The following is a 16,926-nucleotide window of genomic DNA, read 5'->3' as shown; positions in this document are numbered from 1 at the left end:
GCGCTAAAATGGTCAAGATTGAATCCAAGAATTTCAAGCTACTTCAGGATGGTGTACTCGTTTTATGAACAGACAAAATCTGGTAATACGACAAAAAACGAAAATTGCTCAAAAACTACCAGCAGATCTCGACCACAAACTTACCAGTTTCCATAAATTTATTATTCAGTTGAGACAAGAACATAAATTGCTATTGTCAAATTTGGAAACATGGATGAAACTCCTATGAGCTTTGATATGATAAACAAAAAAACAGTGGAGTCCGAAGGTTGTAAGAGTGTGCTAGTTCGAAGTACAGGTCCATGTTAAAACCAATCTTCAAACGTAAAACTAAACCTAAGATAAAATTGCTGTTATACCGGGTGGTTTAACTTCTATATTGCAACCACAAGACGTCTCCTTGAACAAACCATTTAAAGATCACATGCGAGAAGAGTGGAATAATTGGATGTTGACTGGTGAAAAATCATTTACAAACGGTGGATCTATGCGCGCTGCATATCAAGTGATATGTTGTGCAATTTGGTGATCAAAGCATGAAATAAGGTAAAAGTAGAGACTGTAATAAAATTATTTAAAAAGTGTGGTATCTCTAATCTTACGGATGGTATGGAAGATGATCTGTTGTGGGACACTGATGATGATGAAAACGAAATCAATTCACCGGATTCGAACTGGGATCCATATGACGATTATTTAAACAATGAATCTGAAGAACTATTTTCAACAGATGATGAAGAAAATTAAGATGAAAATTGAGGTTAATAATTATTATTTGTTTTTTAAGACTTACATCTATTGTAATATTTTAAATAAATTTATGTAACAAAAAATTAATCTGATTTGTTTATAAACACTGCCTATTTTCTTATATAACAATGTATTGTAACTGCCTAAATGTTCATCCAAAAAATTAAGTTTCCTTTTTTATACTCGCCGTATAAAACGTCCCATGATTTCGAGGGGTTTTCTGTAGTATTTGAGAGTCGTCTTATACGCCGACATATACGGTACGTTCCAATTCCTCCTATTAGGTTCAGATCGGGAATCTACATTGGCCGTTGCAATGTTCCGATGTTATTTTCTTCAAATACCGTGTTCTAAAACTTAGCGACATAAAGTTTTTGTATTGGTAGATGTAAGGGTCAGTACACCATTAAAATTAAATATATTTTCTGGTCTCTCTGTATAATAAAAGAATTTTGTTAATTAAGATGGCTGCAACTTCTTGCTTAATTCTTTCTATGACAACAATGACTTCTACTTGCGTATATCAAGTGGAACGGTAGTCACAGCGTATTTCAACTATCGTCCAGAGGATCATGCTTCAGTAACGTACTCACTTTTTATAATAAAGTGACAGCTGAATTGGATAAAAGCCACACGACGATTCTGTTGGACTTCGCAAAGGCGTGGAATTCTGAATTTAATTTAACATAAATTAAAGCAAATGCTGGTTATGTGGATAAGAGGGTGATTAATAGAGAGATAACAAGCAACAGTTTATTTAGGAGTAGAATCCTATAGAAAGCACTGTGACCAGTGGCCTGACATTCTGTACTTGGGCGATTACTATTTCATTTTTACATTAATGATATGGAAGATGATCTGAGGGGAAATATTCAGTCGCTTGCAGATGATGTAAAATTAGGTAGAGCAATAAATAAGGATAATGTTAATATATTACAGGATGATCTAAATAGATTGAAAATAATGGACAAAGGAGAATGACTATCAGCTTAATGTGGAAAGTAGAAAGGTATGTTTTGTGGTGAAAAGAATATCGGCTCTGTACCATATTGATGGAACTGGAATCATGATAATTCGCTCAGAAGCTTTCATATTGTTCTAGATATCTTTTTGTTTACGTGCGAAATTTTTTATATGAGAAAGAAAATTGTTATATTAAAATTATAGAAAATTATAGTTTAAAGGCATTAATAAAGCCTTTTTGATTATTAAATCTAAATGAAAATTTGTTATGCCACGAGAAAAAATCTCAAAAATACTATTAGAAATTGGAGACCAACAAAGCCGCCAATTTCTAGTAGTACAATGGAAATTACAAATAATTAGCTTCAGAAATAACATTGCATCGACCCCGTGTGGTGGCCGGGATAAGAATAGCCTTACTGTAGCCCATGCATGTCGTACGAGGCGACTAAAATGGATACCCAGGGAGGGTAATGGATGGCAATGCTGTAGTAGCCAATGAAGTTTTTACTGAAGCTCGGCTGTTGCTGTTATCCTCCTGCCATGATCAGAGCTTATAGCCCTATATTACCCTATCCATACATTTTCTTTACAGTGAACGGGGAATATGAAAAGCATTTTTGCTTCATCCATCTAGCCGAAAAAAAAAAAAAAAATTGCATCTAACTAGACGCATTTAATAAAGTTTATTAACTATTGCAGTTTTTGATAAGAAACGCAAACATAATGACTAATTTATTGTACAATTTCGGTTCCTTTAGAGATATTTATTTCAGTTAAGAAATAGTATTATACATCACGAAAAATAACATTTATTTTCTTTCTTTCTTTTCTTTTGCAATTAGTCACAATTAGATTTATTTTTTTTTAATCGTCGAAGGCATGTATTGCAATAACTCGGCTGTGACGAGAGAAAATTTAATAAAAGTTTGGACCTTTCATGTACAGTGTACACGAACACATTACAAACGACCGAACGATGCCAGTTTCGTCTGCTTCTTTGCATACGCCATTATGTATGTAATCTAGGCTCTAAATAACAGGTGCGCTTATTGGCCGCCATTTTCTGTTCAGAGTCGCATTAGTTTGAGTTCTTGATTTTTTTCGACTTTATAGTGAACGGTAATATTTAATTGCATACATATAAAGCAGTACAACCAATAACTTCTTTTTTACGGATAAATGATACGAGCTCTAACCGCCAAGATGGCGCCTGTAAGCGTACCTGTTATTTAGAGCCTTAATGTAATCAATACTGCTTATAAATAAAATTAATAACATCAGTTACCAAATGATATCAGTACTGATGTTAAGCTAACATCGTATGCAAATCACTCTTTCCATTATAATCAAACCTCAGAATCAGCAAAAAAAAAAAAAAAAAAAACAGTTGTGCTATCTATACTGTAACAACACGAAAGCTTGAAATTCAATTTAGAGAATAGCACTTTTTGAAAATGCATATAAATGTTACAGTGATTTCTATACATCAACTTATAAAAGTACAGTAATAATTATTACAAATGTTTTAAGATTTAAAGACGGCATAAATAAGACATGAAAGTTGACCTCGTTTTAGATTTAGGAAGAGCTGTAATAATGTTCTTATGATTAAAATTGGAGTGGTCTATACTATTATTTTTACTTGTTTTTTTATTAATGAAGTTAAATCGGTGAATTTGAGTTCTATCAACTATTAAAAAATATAAATTTACCTCATAATTCCAAATTAATCTTTGCATTAATCGATTCTAAATTTCACTCATCCAATTCTCGTATTAGTAATAATTGTGAAAAATCGGTAATAATTGTGAAAAAATTAAATGAATATTATAAATACAACTTTCACGCAATTTATTATCATGTCATTTAATAAGTCCGACAGTGTTGCAAAATTCAACTGTAATTTGCAATTTAATTCATTATAATATCTTTCATAATCAACAGGTGGCAGCACGATATAGTTGTACAAAATTTCAGCTGAGACGATTTGCTTATGTGACTTTTTAAGTATTCATTCTCCATCTTTCTTTTCTTTTTATTTTATTTTACGGCACAGGCAACATCGAATAATTTTTTAAAAGATTCATGCTTTCTAAAATTTGTCCAAGATTTTGACAACTTCAACATAAACGTCTTTAATGTTAAGACAATTTCATCTGTGAATTCTTTGTTGAACAGATCAGTACAGAACCGGCACCGGCTATAATAATAATAATAATAATAATAATAATAATAATAATAATAATAATAATAATAATGAGTTGTCCTAAGCATAATCTTGTTTTTTTGCTGCTTAGAACTACATTTGAATCCGTAACTCTCTCTCTCTCTCTTGACTACAGGTTCCCATATGGCCCTCTCCTTTAGGGGTGCGAGTAGTTTTCTGGGGTAAGGACATATTTTTGACATAAAACGCTTTTTTAACGATATATGGGAAAATGTTTTTGGATGTATTGCTTGCTTCGGGGTAATTTACTTTAGCTGTCATACAACATTGTAGATCTCCAGCTCATGGAGCTTCAGCACTGGTTCAAAGTAAATGAAAATATACGTTCTTATAAACACTTGTATTTTTTAATTGTATTTTTAAAACTTAAATTCGCAGACAATATAACTTGCAAGACGACTACTCTAGACAGAAATATATTTGAAAAATTTATATTTAGCTTTCTATTATAAAACGATGATTACTCATAGCTAATTTTCATGTCAAATCGGTTGATTTGCACCTATTATTGAAAAAGGGGGAAGGGGGTTCAGAGCCTCCGTAGTTCAGCCGGATTCGACGAAGTTCCTTAGAAAGATCCGGGTTCAAATCCTGTCTAGAACGCAATGAACACCAGAAATTTACACACATGAATATATGTTGAAGGCGTGAGACTATCTTACGAAATATATGAGTATTTTCATGTTATTAAACAAGACCAAGATTTCGATGTATATCATATAAAGTACGCGGTATGTCCTTTCTAATTTCTGTATGTTGTCATTGGATAGCTTCTTTGTGCATATTTATTTCCTCGTCTTAACAGAGGAGACATTGGGTACGCGTAGTTTGTTTTACTTTTTCGCAGAAAGGTAGTCAAAAAGAACGTGGATATCTGACATGAGAAAAAAACCAACTAATCCTCAAAAGGACTGGCTAGATGGACGAAGCAAGAATGCTTTTCATATTCCCCGTTATCTGTAGAGGACAGTGTAGGGATAAGGTGTTATTGAGCTATTAAAGCTCTAGTCATGGCTGGGTAACAGCAATAGCCGAGCCTCAGTTAGAACTTCATTGGCTACAGCATTCCTATCCACTGCCCTCCCTGGGTACCCATTTTAGTCGCCTCGTACGACATGCATGAGCTACGTTGGGGCGATTCTTAAGTAAAGCCCTGTATAAAAATTAGAACGATCCCTAGACCACTCCATAGTGGCCGAAAGACTGTCCAACTCAGCGTTGGCTCCACTCAGCGACGTCCCCCCCCCCCCCACCGAACAGAACCGCTCATATTCCAGGGAAAAGCATCCACCGACAAGGCCCCTCACGGGCTATGTCGGAGAACACCCTCCCCAGAGACTCAAAATGCTCTTCCAGGGCAACTCCCCCGAAATCAATCCCCCCCCCCCTCACCGGGAGCAAATTTCCGGAAGAAACCTGAGAAAGCGAACTTTAGAAACTCAGCGTCCATTTAGTCGCCTCTTACGACATGCTTGTATTTGCATTGGCGACAATTAAGTGAGGCCAACTAAAAAAAATTGTTAGGACGATCCCTAGACCACTCCGTAGTGGCCGAAAGACCGTCCAACTCAGCGTTGGCTCCACTCAGTGACGGGCTCCCCCACCACAGAGCAGAATCGCTCATAATCCAGGGAAAGGCATCCACCGACAAAGCCCCACAGCGGGCCGTGCCGGAGACCACCCTCCCCGGAGACTCAATATACACTCCCAGGCAAACTTCCCGAAATTTAAGCCCCTTCACCGGGAGCGAAATTCCGGAAGAAACCTGAGAGTGCAAAACTCTTGAAACTTTGCATCCATTTAGTCGCCTCTTACGACATGCTTGGATTTGCATGAGGGACTATTCTTATCCCAGCCACCACACGGGAATCGTCCTCACCAACTAATGTTAAATGATAAATCAATCATAAAAAATAAATAAAAGAATTTTAATGGTGTTATTAAAAAAAATCTATTTTTTAAATTATTCTTTTATTTGCAAAATTATAAATACAATGCCTTAATAATAATTATTAATTAATTAGTTATTACTGATTAATATTTATAAATGTAAATATTAACATAATAATTAGGATTATTTTATATCTTATTATAATACCACATACTACACACACACCAGCTATCATGCTTATTCTTGAATTTATTCACATTGCCTCCACACAACATCCAATGGCAATCCATTCCAATCACGCACCACCCATGAGAGAAAAATCTAGCCCTCATCCCCTTCTTAGTGGAATTCATTCTTAGCTTCCAATGATTCATTCTTAGCTTCCTCTTATCCTTTTCCCACCCTCCATAAATTGAAAATTTTAAACAATTGAAATTCAGTATGACCCTTTCAGAAGTTTGTTAGTCTCAATCATATCACCCCTCTTTCTCTTGTTTTTTGCTAGTGTCTGCAAATTCTCAATCTGTCTTCATACGCAATATTCCGCAATCCTGATATCATTTTTAACACTCACCTTTGCTCTCTCTCCACTATATCAGAATCACAACGGAAACCAGGAGAACAGAACTGCGCACAATAGTACAAGTGAGGTCTTATCAAGGCTGTGTAAAGAGGCAAAATGACTTCCTTTATACATGTGAATGTTCGTTTCAGCATTGCAATTATCTTTTGAGTTGTATTTGCAATACTTGCTAGATAGCCCCCTGAACTTCAACTTCCCATCTACTAACACTCCAAGATCCCTAGCCTTATCAGTTTCTTCTAGTCTAATCCCACCAATATAATAAGACAGTTGATATTTAATCACGCCGAAGTGAATGACGTTATATTTACTGACATTGAAATAACATCCATTTTCCCATGCCCACCATTCCAGGCCTATTCAAATCATTCTGCAACACTGCACATCAACAGCATTCCTGATTATCCTCCCAATCTTTGCATCATCAGCAAACAGCTGTATGTCGCTTGTCAAAACCTTCCCAATATCATTAATGGGCAGATTGAATAACAGTGGACCAAGCACTGATCCTTGTGGTACACCACTGGTTACCTTAAATCTTGCCGACTCACATTCCTCGTATACCACTTTCCGAAATCTGTCAGTCAGCCATCCTCTTATCCACGCTAATATTTTATAATCCAAACCCATATATGTAAGTCTTCCATGCTGTATTCTGTCAAAAGCCCTAGCAAAATTCAAGAGTATCACGATGTATCCATTTCCCCTTGTCTAGTTAAATGGTAACATTATTATAGAATGCGAGCAAGTTGTTAAAACATTACCTTTCCCTAATTAGTAAACCCATGCTGTTCATGGTAAAGCAGAGATCCATCAGTTACACGGTCAAAGCCATGCTAAATATGGAATTGTTTATTTTTACTATGTTACTAATCACTTGATTCTGATCATTTTAAATATTTTATTAAGAATATGGAAAGATCATTTTTTGATCTCATCATTATTTTATAATTTTTTTTTAAATGTTAAATTAAAGGTGGCTGGTTTTCTTTCGTAATTTGGTAGAAGTTGAGATTGAAAGTCTAACTATAAGATTGGAGAAAGGAGTGCATTGGAAGTTGGGTAAAAGTTTAATTAGTAGGAATGTGAAGAGTAATTTTTTACATGGAGGGCGGTGAAGGAATGAAATGGATTGCCAGAAATGGTTGTGATTGCTTGTTCCTTGAATGACTTTAAGAAGAAATACGATAGGTCATCTGTGAATCATGGTTTAGCAAGGCCCTCTGGTGATAAATATTTTAATAAAAAAATAATTACTTATTTTTTTTTGTTTTTTATGTAAATATTGTATTGAAACTGCAGAAAGATATTCATAAAATATAACTTTTTAAACTTTCACTCCTTCGTTTGCTTTTTTTTTTTTTTTCAGACGAAAGAGAGAAAGCTCATAAAAAAATCAAGAAACAAGGGAGGGTGCAAAAAGAAAGAAAAAATAAATATATTATTATTCGAAAGTTTCTTATTAATTGCAAACAAGCGCTAAAACATATATTATTAGTTACCTGTAATTTATATAGTTAACATTTGTTTCTAACCAAATTGCTCTTACTTTCTTTTTTGATTAATTACTTCTGGTTAGTCTGTGGCTATCTGTACTTAATACTCGGTGTCGTTTTCATTGGCATAAGAAATACGTGCTGCCATCTATTTTCGGAAAAGTAAAACTCAGGACAGCTTAATATTATGTTACTGCAGTAACAAGAAAAACCTCAAATGTTCTCTTGTAAGACTGAATAATCGAATGGAATTATGAAATTTTGCAGAGAAATTCATATGATCAAATGGGAAAAACGTAAAATTTTGTCGGTTTCAAGTTCGTAGCTCGTTTGTGTATATTTAGGCCAAAAGATAGATAAACGACTTTCTTCATACGGGCCTTTTACTTCCCTTCCCTCCGCCGGGTTAAAACAGATCAATCTGGTGGCGCCCTCTGAACGTCTTAGCAACATCCTTGGTTTTCGACAGCATTAGTCAAGCCCAGCTGGACAACCCGATAGAAAAGAAATATCAGAGTCATTCTATTAATGCATAACAATTGATCGCTTTCTCTAAATCTAGAAAAGTAACGATAATCATAAACCTATTTTTCAATTACAATAATGGAGATGCATCCACCTTCTGAAAGGAGCAGCAGGGAACTTGGTCACATTAATCTTAGATTTGTGTGATTTATGTTGAAAGTTTGATTTATGGGAACATTTACTATTGCAGAGATAACACAAAATTTTAATGTTTCACATCATGTGGAACGTTTGGAGGAAATGAAATCCTGCATTTACTAAGAGTATTATCTCAGTGCGGAGAATTTTCTTGAAAAAAAAAAAAAAAACTAACGTTGATTTAACGTTTGGGTTCAAATCCCGTTTCCGACGTGAGAAGCTTTCGACTAAGACGAGTTAGATAATTTCATACAATGGTTGTAGGGTTTTACCGTCCGGAAAATCGGATTGTTCATCACTGAACCATGCCAGGTGAGAGCACATTTAATTTACACGCATAAACATCTAATTACTTGTAAGATTACCATCCCCTCCTACGAATGTTACGTCACGTATGCAAGGGTTACAGTGGGACTATTCTTAGCCCGGCCACCACACGGAGTCTTATCCGTGTGGTGGCCGGGATAAGAATTATGTCACCGGAGTAAGAATTACCAAGGAATGTTTTCTATGATTTTTATATATGTAAAATTTTCCATATTTCATTAACGGTAGATTTATATTATGTAATTATTTTCAAATAATTCAAAAGATATCTTAAACATAATTTAAATTTTATATAATATTAAAGTTACAATATAATTGTGCATAAAATATGTAATAATCTTTGAACATATTAATTTAATTCTACATATAAGAAGTCATTTACAGATCAAAAGAACTGAAATAAAATCTTCATTCAACTTCCCGTATGGACCTACATGTTTATGAATGAGAAAATATTTTATTAAGAGAAACAATATAACCTTGCAAGTTTCGTAAGTATTCGGACTTACATAACCAAAGGGACAAGATTTGTATAGAAATAATAATTACTCTTCTACTTGCTCTTTTTGCCGCTTAGTTGTTGCGGTTTCCATTTCCTCTACGGTAGATGATGTCGCTAGTTCTTCAACTGCTGTGTCGGATTTTGTGGGGGGTCTCGATGTCTTTTTTCCTTTTTCTTTGTGGTTTTACCAAGCGACGTCTTTATGAAATCTGCCCGTCTCATTCCCTCAAATTCGGACTTTCTGACGTGATCATCTGTCTGAATTTCTGTCTGAATTCACGGAAGCAAAAACATATTCTCTTGGATTTAGTTCAAACGCATAACCAAACAAAATGGCCTTTTATAAAAAAACTTATCCTAACTAATTAATGTGGAATTTTATAAACTAGAATATATTAATTATATTCAAAAGTTATTTTGAAATATTAATTTATTTTTTATAGTATTAAAGTTACAACTATATTTTATAACAATATTTAATATGCATTGGTTAAATAACTTTTTATTTCGTTCAATAACATTTATAGTGATTTAGTTGCAGGCGTGCATTTTTGTCTACTGTGATTAAAAATTTAGTTAGCAATATTAAATCAGTAATGAGAGATGTATTTGCCCCTTGCATTCCTTTGTAATTCTGCTCACATACGATTCGTCTGCTCGTTTTTATTCTTTCTTACAAAGCATGATAAACAGAGTTCTATTTATCACACTTTGTGCTGCACTGATCTGCTACGTCCTTCATACTCGCTTTACTTTTTCGATTTTTCATCTGTAGGAACTTCCATGATATCATGTTAGCCAGCTCCACCTTTCCACCTTTGCAACGAGTTGCCCGGTGTTGTACCACCCAGGGCCGACCTTCTCTATAAAGGGACCAGGGTGCAAGAAACCTTTTGGGGCCCAAAATATTTTTCAAAGGTAAAAATTAAAGGATTCGAAATAAACGTATTGTAAAACCTTTCACCTGCAAATGATTTTGGCACAGGAAAAAAAAAATAAATAAATCGAAATATAACAGGTTAACATGACGTTTACTGAACACAAAACACTAATATAATAGAGAAACACAGAGATATTATTATTACCGAGGACCCTAAAATCGATGAAATCCCTTTAGTTATAAGCAAAATTAGAAGAAGAAAAATAAAATAAACCAGGTGCATTGCACCCATCTCACCCCGAGATGGCCGGCCCTGGTACCACCTTACCCCAGTCCTGAAGATACTTTCAGGCGCTAACTTTCTTTGCTCACACTTGGATAAAGGATTGAACTACATTTATTATAGTCTGACCAAGTGCAAAATAAACTTTCAACATCTTTCTTTAAATCCAGAGTAATTTATTAAAAAGGTGGCACACCGTTTGGCAACTCCTATAGGAGGGGATGACCTTGCTAATGCTTCTGCCTGGTATCTCCACTTGGGCCTGGCTCCCACTGAAGAGACCTCAATAAAGGTCAAAACTAGTCTGGGTCCCTTCCGTTAATGGAGAAACATAACCTTAGACATATCCGCAAGGAGATGTGTTTTGCATTGTGGGAGATACTGAGATAGGAGTTAGCTTGCTCCACCTTTGCACCGAGTTTCCCGGTGTTGTACCACCTTAACCCAGTCCTGAAGATACTTTCAGGAGGAAACTTTGTTTGCTCACACTTGGATAAAGAATTAAACTAAATTTATTATATTCCATGATTTCAGATTGGCAGAAGGAAAACTAGATTCGATTGTAATTACCGACTAGAGAACTCATTTTCGGCATTTTTACAGGTGGTTTTTACAGTTAGAGGAACGTACAGTTAGTTGGTCTTTTGTGCAAGTACATAGGATTTCTTACTTCTAGTAAAATTTATTGATTTTTAAGTCCCATCTCAAAAATCAATAACAGAACATTATATACTATATATGAAATACTAATTATGATTACGAACACGAGATGGCGGTATTTGTCTACCGCCATCTCGATATCATTCGTCTAAGTATGCTGGAAAGGGATGCCAACAACTGTTACAATGACGGAAGCAAGCGGTTGTCTACAGATATTCTTCTCCCCCCCCCCGCAAAATAATAATAAAATTGATTTCAACAATTTTCACTTGGTATATCTGATGTTTTAATTTTTGGTTCTAGTTTTAGTATCTCAATATTGGTTATTATTTTTTTTTCTCCCTGTTATTCTTGTGTTTATTAATTTCAGTATCAGGTCATTCGATGGAATTTTTTTATTATTTTTATTTTTTTATGTTTACGAGTACTTATTCACTTTCCGGTGCTGTTTTGTTTATATATCTAACGGGCTTCCTATATTCTCTCTATATATGTCTCTTTATTTCTCCATTTTCTTTATTCTCAATCCCTGCTAGCTCTTTGTTGAGGTAAGAATCATCATATGGTTAAAATCACCATTTTGAAGTGTCCGCTAAGCACGAAATGGTTCCAATTTTATATAAAACTAGTTCATTATTATTTGTTGTTTAAATATAAAATAGTGACAGATATAACATGTTTGCTTCCGATGGCAAATTAAAATTTGTTGCCGACAAATCTTGAACTTTTTTCTGACTATTCATTCATTTCATTTCGTATGGTGATTCAACGACTGTGAGCCCTTTTACGGGGAGGTACCCCTATTTTTATCCGGGCTCGGAAACGGCATAGCTGACAGTTCAGATTTATTGTTGGAGGGATTGTCTTAAGTATTCCGGACTGTATCCGCGTGTGTGTTCAGGGAGCTGGTTTACCTGTTTGCAGGATGATAAACTTGGCTAGAAAATTGAAATAATATTGATTGATACCGATATGTGAAAAGTAAATGTAGTGCAAAATATAGTTTTTTATGTATTTATGTATTATTTGTTTACATTTTAATTAGATTTTCATATTTTTTATTATATAATGAAAGTGATATATTTATTAATCGGTGAGCTTCCTAATTTCAGCTTCGTTGTAATTGTTATTCATTTTAACCTGGTTCCGAAATCCTGCTCAAATTCCATGACCATGCATGGAAACCACTCAAGCCACTTCTGGCTTCCAATAAGCAGTGCTGTGGTCTCACATCAGACGACGAAATTCATCTCTTAGATAAAAACAATTACAAAATCCGTTCCCATTGCGAATTTCGAACCCACAGCTCATTTGTGGGAGAGGGCACGCTATCTAGTCAGTTGTTAACGACATGATATTACTGACTGCAGTTTATTTTTGAACGTTTCACAAAAGAAGTAATTAATTATGTATTTCACTTTGGGAGCATTTATCTATTTGTATTTTTTTCAGTAAAGAAGACTAAATACAAAATTTCAAATTTCTTAGGGTTATAAAATACTAGTATCGGAGGAATAAAATACTAGTATTGTCTTTCGTATGCTGGAAAAGTGGAGTCATTTTCAAAATACACGTGTGTGAATAAATGTCAACTGCCTGATCTAGGAACTAATGCAAACCTTTCTTCCAAAATCGGGCTAAAGTTCGTTGTTATCCATCTGCAAGACCTGTCGTGGAGAAATGGTCATGCTTGGAAAATACCAATCCAAGGGAAACACAAAACAAGCAAACAAACCCATATGCCGGGTATGTGGTTCTATAGAAACGATCAGACATTTCATTTATGACTGTCCACTTGCTCAAAAAGATCTGGATAAATATAGGTAAGGTATTACAAATTTTGACCTTCTCGGTCGGAACTTGTAATACTTTACCTACAAGGAAACTAAAATATACTTGTTCATTACTACAGAATTGAAGTATCATGTTATTTGGAAGACCAGTCAAAGGGATATATCTGACTCTTTAAGGAACTTATATTACGAGGGCGTGTGCTGAAAAGTTGTGATAATCACCATGAAGGAATTGAGGTAGAACCATGTAACTTACACATTATTGTCCATATTCCCTACGATATGTTCTTTCTTGTGATCATATCAATTGCTTTAATCTAATATGGTGTTTATCAGAACTTTTCACCCCCGCCCCCGCACTTCGGATGATTCGTATATTCTCCCACTCTGTTTCAGCTCTTTTAGGTATATACCAGGCTTGGATTTTCTACAACAGTGGTGCAACCCAACTATCATCTGCTAGTTAGATTAAACTAATTTTAAGATTTAGTTTGCTCTTCCGTTTATTAAAGTACTAGCAATGTTGTTTTTAAATTCGCCTTCATCTGTTCTTTTAATAACGAAGGAGAAGCGAACCTTGGCTGCGAGGCTAACTCGAAGCGAATAGTTCCAAAGGTTGTGGGTGGGGAGGGATCTCCCAGGGCGAAATTTCGACACTCAATTTCGTTTTATATATCAGCACATACACGAACACACAGAACGAAGGCCACACTCTGGATTGAGACAACTAAAATGAACTTATAATTATGGTTTAAAACCAGTTACTGAGATCTTGCTCAATAGATCAGCGATGTCTCTGTACGTGCTGTCTCAGCATGAGTTGAATGTATGTGTTATTGTGTACGGAACAAATTCTAGTTTTGCAAACCTAGGAAAGTGATTATCGAAAGCCAACTTTGTTGGCGTTAAACCGAAACCTTTGAGACCCTTTCCATAATTGTTTATTATATGTAAACAAAATCGAAAAGTGATGCAACCCAGAATACAATTAAACTGGAGTAAATGACATAATGAACAATTCATTCAGAAAACTGAGTCAGGCATTATTGTTATTTACTGTAATAGATTCACTGAACTTTCAGTTATATATTTATTCAAATTAAAGTTTTATGTTGGTTCTTCGAAGCGAAACTAGTGCAAGACTTCTTGGGAAGAAATTATTCTTGATGCTAAGTGATCTAAAATTGGATCTAATTTTGACTCTGACTCAGATACGACTTTAATCAGAACTGATATCTATTTGAAAGTAGTGTATCTAAGCACCAAGGTTTTATTATTATTATTATTATTATTATTTATTTATTTATTTATCAGAAACAAAAGAGGATGATGAAATAGGGTTCTGTTCATATAAGATTCGCTACCCTGAACATCCAAAAATATTCAGCAGGTAGGGGAATGAAGGTATTAGAATCCATATTATCTCGACATTTATAATTCAGTGGGTTTCAACGAAGACCTTTAGTTGAAATAACCCAGGTTCAAATTCCGTCTAGGCAAAGAATTATATCAGCACTTTTTGCATTTGAAAAAAATTTCATTTCAATTTTTTTTTTCTCTCAGAAAAACTCTTGAGTTTAAGAGAATAGGTAGGTAGCCAGCGTCCATCTTTCATCATATTTGAAGCTGAGCGCATCATTTCTATAGCATCATAAATGAAAGGCACTATTTTTTCCCTTGTATTTCAATGAATGTGCCTATATGCATGGTACAGTCGCATTTTTTTTTTCGTTTCTTTACACCACACATCAATTAACTATGGAGCATACAGACAAATTCCTAGATGATGTTGCTTCAAGTCTATGACTAGAATCAAATTTTTAATAGTCTTTGTTCTGTAGAACTATTACCATGACACTATATACAGACACTTTCAACTCTAATATTTATTTCACAGATTATCATTAATAAATATTGATTTTTTTTGTCAAATGATAAAGAAAAATTACAAAAGAACGGTAGTAATAATTAATATTTATCAAATTCCCTTTATTTTTTACTATTCTCATCCCAAATATTTTACAGATATTATGTAATTCGAGTGATAAATTTTCAACACGTAACACATCTGTTTAAAAGAATAACATTCGCGTACCCTGTAACAAACGTAAAATCCTTCCAATCGCAGACGGTGTCTACCCCCCCCCCTCTTTCCAGATGGATAAGAAGGATACACAAACAAGCAGTTTGCAGACAAAAAATACTGCTGTTGGTGGTGAGCCACGGTAGATGGCGTTGATGGTTGTTGTGGGAGAATTAAGCAGTAGGGAAGATGGAGAAATGTGTTTAGCGGAGTGGTTACAATACCCTCCCGCGATGGATCTTGAGACTCCTTGGCGGTGTCACATTATAATAATAACATATGAAAATGAGAATTTTTTAAACCTAAATTTATAAGGGAACTTTTCGTATCGAGAAATATATCAACATTATTATCAAGACTAACATTTTTATAAAAATTGAAATGAATAGAAAATATCAGAATGTATCTCATCGATTTCTTAACTTTAATACGTTCACGCAGGGAAGTGTCACATTCCCCTTTTTCTTGAAGAGGAAACTCTCTTGAAGGTATACTTCCATGTTGAACTGGCGCATTTTCACAAAGTTTTAAATGTATACGATGCTAGTTTGAATGTTTTCGATTAAATTGTTCTTGCAGAATTAGTATTGCCTTAATAATAAACTACAGTGTCTGTTAGATGGGAGTTGTTTATCATTACGCAGAATCGGGTCGTTTTTATTCCAGATGTCTCCAATTTACAGTAATTGTCGTTCCACAAAGTGCATAGACTCTATTCTAGTCCGTATTGTATTCAGTGGTACAATAAAGCTACTTGTTGTTCTTGCATTTACCGTATTGATGCCTGTTGGTGAGGGGATATTTATCACTACTGTTCAGGGATATTTTCATTCGTCTTCCGAAAGAATAAGCTGAGCAAAACTCTATTTATGTCCGTGAATAAAAACGAATCCTTCTGTGTTTTAAGGCAGGCACACTGTGGCGTGTGTGTGTGTGTGTGTTTAATTTTTCCCTATAGGTTGTGCAATGCCAAGGCAACTCGTAGCAAAGGTGGAGTAAGCTACATACATCGCAGCTTTCCAAAAGTCAGTTTAATATCTTGGGGGGGGGGAGGAATCAGATATTAACTAGTAAGAATAGATACTACACTTTTCGCTCGAGCTTTTGGCAAAAATAAAAGTACAGTATCTGTTCTTATCAGCTTAATATCTGATATGGGCAACAAGATATCAAACTGATTTTTGGAAAGGGGCAAAGTATTTGTAGCTTTCTCTATCTTTGCCATGAGAGGTCTGTGATTAACTTCAGTCCCCTCGGAGTATTGTTTCTCCGCGTACTCAATGTACTGTAACAACCCCCCCCCCCCCGCAAAAAAAAGAGTGATATGTGACATATGGATGCAGTAACATTTTAAAATTTATAATATCCAGTAATTCTTTATACATCAATCATAAATTTATTGTACAAGTATTCAAAAAGTAAAATGTTTAAGATATTTGTTTTATAATTTATTTTTTATTTTTTGCTATATAAAATTTTTATTAAAATTATCTTATACATTTCACTTTTTCTATACTTGTACAATAAATTTATGATCGATCAACTTTGTTTCACATATTTAATTTGTTGTTCTTATTTCAAAAACGTTATCACATATCGAGGTAAAAAAAATCAGTAAATATTTTTAGTTTTTTTTTCATATCGTTTTAATTTTCGATTTTTTCCTCTTAGCATACATACACACATAGCTCATGGCAAAAACATGATATTAAAAAAAGAAACAATATGTCATTATATATAACAGAGTTGAACAGTTTAAAATATTTTAAGTTAAAAACTTTAAAGGAAAACATAGATCTAATCCAAGGAATTAAAAAATTAA

General features: G+C 34.4%; 1 pseudogene; it reads left to right on the top strand.

Moving 5' to 3' along the window:
• The first annotated feature begins 16,188 nt into the window (after window positions 1-16,188).
• Window positions 16,189-16,366, top strand: LOC150100437 (U2 spliceosomal RNA; annotated as a pseudogene).
• The last annotated feature ends 560 nt before the right edge of the window (window positions 16,367-16,926 follow it).

The sequence above is a fragment of the Typopeltis vanoorti genome, chromosome 13 (genome assembly GCF_054136105.1).
Source record: "Typopeltis vanoorti isolate ZY-2024b chromosome 13, IOZ_Tvanoo_1.0, whole genome shotgun sequence".
Taxonomy (NCBI): Eukaryota; Metazoa; Arthropoda; class Arachnida; order Uropygi; family Thelyphonidae; genus Typopeltis; species Typopeltis vanoorti.
This window is presented reverse-complemented; position numbering and strand designations above follow the sequence as displayed.